The sequence below is a fragment of the Tenrec ecaudatus genome, chromosome 1, assembly GCF_050624435.1.
Source record: "Tenrec ecaudatus isolate mTenEca1 chromosome 1, mTenEca1.hap1, whole genome shotgun sequence".
NCBI lineage: Eukaryota > Metazoa > Chordata > Mammalia > Afrosoricida > Tenrecidae > Tenrec > Tenrec ecaudatus.
This window is the reverse complement of record NC_134530.1, coordinates 255,433,391-255,439,390: the sequence shown is the minus strand read 5'-3', so window position 1 is coordinate 255,439,390 and position 6,000 is coordinate 255,433,391. Positions and strand designations below refer to the sequence as shown.

At 51.0% G+C, this 6,000-nt stretch overlaps 1 protein-coding gene across 1 annotated transcript in view; it reads left to right on the top strand.

Moving 5' to 3' along the window:
* The first annotated feature begins 60 nt into the window (after positions 1-60).
* COQ8A (coenzyme Q8A) overlaps positions 61-6,000 on the top strand; it is a 36,696-nt gene continuing 30,756 nt past the window's right edge. The window contains exon 1 of the mRNA XM_075531474.1: positions 61-234. The gene's annotated coding sequence lies outside the window, so the exon portion shown is untranslated. The remainder of the gene's footprint in view (positions 235-6,000) is intronic.

The window sequence follows — 6,000 nt, the reverse complement described above, 5'->3', positions numbered from 1 at the left end:
GGTCGAGCGCACGGGCGGCGCACGCTCCAGGGCGCTGCGCGGCGTTCGGCCGGCCACTGCGGCGCAGCCAATGGGAGCGGCCGGCTGAGCGGGGCCGTCCCGGCGCAGGGTCTCCCGGGCGCGTGGGAGTTGGTAAACAGATCTGCAACGCGTGCCTGTGCCGCCAGCACTGCTGAGGGCGCGCAGGGGCGGGCGGCGCGAAGGTGACCGTGCGTTTCGGAGCCTTGCAGCGGGGTAAGATCGCTGCCCCGGGGTCTGTCGCGAAGTCGGGGCGCCGCCTGGCTGTGGCCCGATCGGGGCCCACCACGCGCAGGGCCCTTCTTGCATTCTCTTCAACTGACAGCGCGGCTTCTCCTGGGGGAGTTTCCATTGCCTTGAGCCCCGGGGCCGTGGGCGCACCCCAGGATGCAGGGTGGGGGGCTTCCGGCACTACCTCGGTGCCAACCATAACCTGGCCAGGAGGAAGAAGCTTGACCCGCGTGGTGCCGCGCTTTGGTTCCTTGGGAACTTCGAGGCAGCCCGGTGACCCGCCGCTCCAAAGTCCATGCCTCTTGGGCTCTGATAGAACTTTTCCTGCCTCCTGGCTCCTGATAATGGTTCTCTCCCGGACCGTGAGCAAAACTTCACTCTGTGACTTGGGCTCTTACTGCGCAGGCTGCAGATTAGTGCTTCAGCTTTACTCGCTTGACCCGAGACAGCTGTTGAGTTTCACAGGTGCAGGTTTGGGGCGAACTTGGAACACGCGGTCTATCTAGAGCTTCGCTTTCGCTACCCCCGCCTTTTTTTTTTCTTCTTTCCCTCCCTTTTGGTACGTTTTACTGCATCTCCAAGCATTGGAGGTTTTGAGAGTGCTCTGGGCATACCTCAAACCTTGGGTTCTCCTGGTGCACGGTGGGCACAGCCTCTTTTGCCAAACCCAGGGTCTCTTCTCCCCTGTGCTTGGGTTCCCGGAGGGAACGCTGCGGGGATAGGTCTGGGTGCTGATGACCTTTATTTTAGCTGAAAACCTCCTGAAGAAAGAAGCTGTGTGTACCTTCCTGGCTTGGGTCAAGCCTGCAGCTCACTGGAACACCATGCTCACTTGGGCCTTGGGTCTGGGTGACAGAGGGCTGAGGACATGCCAAGCGACCTCCTTGCCAAAGGGTTTGAGCTTGCTTTGATGCCAGTCAGCATGCGGTAGGTCATACTAGCAGAGTGTCTCTTGGAGGAAGGGGAGCTGGTGACTCCGGGAGCAGCATCTTTCAGACTCAAATAGTGTGTCTTTATGTGCAGACGATGTAAGATTGTCACTGTCAGGCTGACCTCCGGCGATTCAAAGGGAAAGTGAACCAGGTGTCTGTCCTCTCCCTGATTTGTGTTAAGATGGAATTTCTCAACCGCAGGACTGCTGTTTGTTATAGGGGACTGTCATGTGTGTTATATGGTGTGTAGCATCATCCTCGGTGTACTCACTGAGCACCTTCCTCTGTGATGTGATCATCAAAAAATGCCTCCAGATCCTGCTGAATGTAAGGCTCAAAAGAGGGCCTTTTTTGTGCATCAAGGGTCCTTTTGGGGACTTGTTTATGAGTAGTTAGGTTTAGGCGGAAGGGCATTGTTGTTCCCCGCCCAAAACAAGTAGTAGACGTCACATAGGTTGGACTTTAAAGGAGATACCCATCTGCCAGTGGAGAGTAGGAGTCTGAGCCCTGTGGACATTTATTGTGCCTTCTAGGTGCATGGCAGTGATTGGACCCAGAAATGGGAGACTGCTGGGTTTTGCGTTTGGGATCTCTGGAAAACTTTGGGATCTATTCATATAAAACAAGTTTGAGTGATTTTTGTTGTTGTTTAAAGGACCAAGCAAACAACTTCAAGTTACCAAATTCTGGCAGGAGGGCTTTATCTTCGTGTTTTGCTCAGGCATTTCTTGTGTAAGTGTGATTTGAAGGAGAAAGTGTGAGCCTACATTTTACGTATTCTTGAATGTCTTTACATGTGTTGCCTGCCTCTTGTATTAAATCAGCTATCTGAGGGGGTAATGGTGCACGATGGCCTGGGTATCATTTGCCCATTTCTTTTGTAGTTGATCAAAGCAGGTCCATAAAGATAGTGTGCCATTTCTTTTCACGCAGAGAAAGATGCTTTCCTTCTGGGTTCAGATTTTGCCCAGAATTTATGCCACAATCAAGTCCTAAACTGATAGGGACTTGGAAAGGTAAAAATAGTGGTACTTGCGTGAGGCCTGTGCAAGGGAGGCCTCCCAAGCCTTTCGCATGAATCTCCTTCTCGAGTTTTAACTGTCGCCGTAGCGTGGGATCAGGATTTTCCTGTAACATTCTTTGGCCAGTTGCAGGGCATTCGGGGTGCCCTCTGTTGCTTGCAGAATAGACTCAGGACAGGGAGGTCATGTCACAAAGAGGAACTTAAAGAAGTATTGGGAAACTCCAAATTTAGTAGGATGAGTTTCCATGAAGAGCCATGGATCCTGAGTCATTGTCTTTGTCAGTTGAAACCAGAACTGTGTGCAAAATTAGACAGGAATATTTGGGTAGAGAGTTGTCTTGATTTGACAGTACCGTCTGGAAATAGTTCTGGCACTCTTGGTGAACAACCGCCAGGACCTTGGGAGAGCCAGTGTTTAAGGAGAGCTGGCGGGCGGGTGGGGGCTGCTCAGGTCGCCCTCCTCCTTCGGGAATTGTGCAGATGGAGGGCTGCAGCCCTGATGACCCTGGGGCAGGGCCAGGGCATGGGGTGAAGTTCATGTGGGGAGGAGTTTGGGCACCTTGTGCACCCCAGGGTCCACTGGTCTGCTCACTGCATGTTGTTTGTTGTGGAGTCACAAACCTGTTGCTTAGCTTGACCTCTGCCTTTGAGGTCAGGGGATCACACAATATTGATATGGAGTACTGAGTCCAGGCCCAGTGCCCATCTGCAACCTTAATTCTTAACATATAGATATGAGGACATAGTTCTGTTCCCATCTTGATATATATATATATATATATATATATATATATATATATATTTACATGTGTACATGCCTGTGTTTAAACTCTCTAACAATCTGGCATTCTGTGATGCTCACCTTCCCGACATGATTGCTGAAGACAAAATGGGTTCATAAGCAAATGTGGTGAAGAAAGCTGATGGTGCCCGGCTATCAAAAGATATAGCGTCTGGGGTCTTAAAGGCTTGAAGATAAACAAGCGGCCATCTAGTCCAGAAGCAACAAAGCCAACATGGAAAAACACACCAGCCTGTGTGTTCATGAGGTATTGATGGGATCAGGTATCAGGCATTTAAGACCCAGAACAAAATCATACCAAAGGTGAATGGGGATGGGGGGACATGGAGTGGAGACCCAATGCCCATCTGGAGACAATTTGACATCCCCTCCCAGAGGGGTCACAGGGAAGAGATGAGTCAGTCAGGGTGTAATATAGCACCGATGAAACACACAACTTCCCTCTAGCTCTTTGGTGCTTCCTTCCCCCCACTATCATGACCTCAATTCTACCTTATAAATCAGATTAGACCAGGACATGCACACTGCTACAGATAAGAGCCCACAACACAGGGAATCCAGGATAGATAAACCCCTCAGGGCCAACAATGAGAGTAGAGATACCAGAAGGATTAGGGGAGGGTGGGAGGAAAAGGGAATTGATCACAAGGATCAACCTAGAACCCCCTCCCAGAGGTCAAAGGAAAAGTGGATGAGGGACAATAGAGGATGGCGTAAGATATGGAAATAATAATCTATAACTTATCAAGGATTCATGAGGGAGGGCAGGCAGAGGAGGGAGGGGGAAGAAATGGGGAGCTGATATCAGGGGCTCAGGTGGGAAGAAAATTCTTTGAAAATGATGATTACAGCATATGTGTAAATGTGCTTGACACACTGGATGACTGTATGGATTGTAATAAGCCATGTAAGAGCCCCCAATAAAAGTATTTAATATATAAAAAAGGAATATTGATATGGAAATAAGTCTGGAGATTCTTTGATCTTCATCCTTAGGTGGAATTTATTTTCAGTGGGTACATATTTAGAAAGATTCATGAAAGTGTTCCTCAGTGTTTTGCAGTCAACCCGCCAACATCACGTCGCAGAATCAGTTATAATACAGTGACTGCTCTCTTGTTCTGAGAGTACTGCCTTGGGAAATACACATTTAGGGCAATCAAAATATCTATAATAAAACTTTTGCCAGCTCGACGATTTTGCCACATTCAGTTTCATGATGACACATGCCTCCTGGGGCGTGCCTGTCACCGCTCTCCTCTTCCAAAGAGTTCGGCACCCTTAACAGAAGCGAGTGCCCTCTAAGCAGAGACTCCCACGTTTGACTTGCTTTTTGTTCATCCCACCCGCCTTCATCTGCTTTGTTGAAAATGCAGGAGAAGTAGTCTCCACTGGGGGAGAGGGTTTGAACTTGGTCCAGGCCTGGAAAATCTCTGGTGTTCTGGGGGCAGTGGCAGGGGGTGGGGGGGTTGGGGGTGTTAGAGCCTTCCAGCTTCTGGTCCTGAAGAAAAGCCTGTTTGGGGATCGTGAGTGGATCTGGTGATTTGCATCCCACTGAATAAATACGGATCGCCTGTCTGCCTTGAGGAACCCTGGTGGCACAGGGATCGCATGCTGGGCAGCGATCTGTAGGGTCAGCAGTTCAAAACCACCAACCACTCTGAGGGAGAAAGATGAGACTTTCTAGTCCTGTCAGGAGTTAACAGTCTCGGAAACCAACAGGTGCATTTTGCCCTGTCCTGTAGAGTCACCTTGAGTCGACATTGCAGTGAGGTGGTTTTGTTTTTCGTTTATCTGCCTTGATAATGACATCGTGAGGTATATAAAAGTGCCTAAGACCAGGTCCCTGACCTTCGAGAACTTAAAGCATGGCTTACAGGGGTGGTCTCCGTGTTGTTTGGACTAGGGGCTCTCGGAACTGAAAGGCGGGCCTCTGAGAATAAGCACCGTGTCAGCAGGAGGGGTGTGTGGGGCAGTGCTTTTCAAAGGTCTGTGATGAAAGAACCAGTTATTCCCTGCCCCCTTATTTGCCTTTGGAAAACACCATGTAAAAGTCACGACAGTGCGAACTTGCTGGAGAAGTCAGCACTGCCAGAATCTCCCTGCTGACTACATCGCCTGTCTGTGAACCACTCTTAGAGAGAGAAGCCTGGGTTTAGGCAGTGGCTCCCTGTGCAGAGGTGAGGCCGTCAGGGTGGGGAGCACAGGGGTGTGAGGGGCTGGGCCGGGGAGCAGATTGGGCGAGTCTTCCTCTTTAGTGGAACCAGCCTTGCGAGCTGCTGCTTTGAGTGTAGCTCACACTTGTGTTGTTGCCACGTGTCCTTTGTCATTTCACCTCAGGAGGAGGGCTTGTGTGCTTCCCCTGGTAATCCAACTCCATCCAGAGAGGGCCACCTTAGCACCTGTTCCTCAAGAGGCTACACCTATGACCAGGGCACCAGGAAAGCGAAGACCATGGACTCCCCACCCTCATGGGTAGACAGTCTGCTGGGGGAGACTGGTGGGTGGGAGGCAACTGCCTAGGACCTGACAGGCATAAACCGACTGTTGGAGGACCCAGAGCTGGGGGCAGTGGGGCTTGGAAATATGGCTTCCTGCCTGGGAGGCTTAGGAATTGGATCCTGGAGGCTGAGCTTGGTTTCAGGCAGGGGAAGAGCTTTGTGAGCTGCAGCCTTGGCTGCAGAGTGGGGGCAAAGGTTTGGGGGTGTGAATGTCTTGAGTCTGACTGGGGCCAGGGGAGGACACACTGGCTCTGTGTGGAGAGCGTGTCTGGTGAGACGGACATGGAGGCAACACTGTAGTGGCTAGTGAACAGTGCAGGTGGCCTGAGTCATGAAGTGGTGTGTGTGGAGAGACAGGGAAGGTAGAATGCAAGGCCTAGAGCAGCAGTTCTCAACCTGTGGGCCGTGGCCCCTTTGGGGTCAAACGACCTTATCACAGGGGCCACCCAATTCAAAACAGTAGCAAAATGACAGTGATGAAGTAGCAACGAA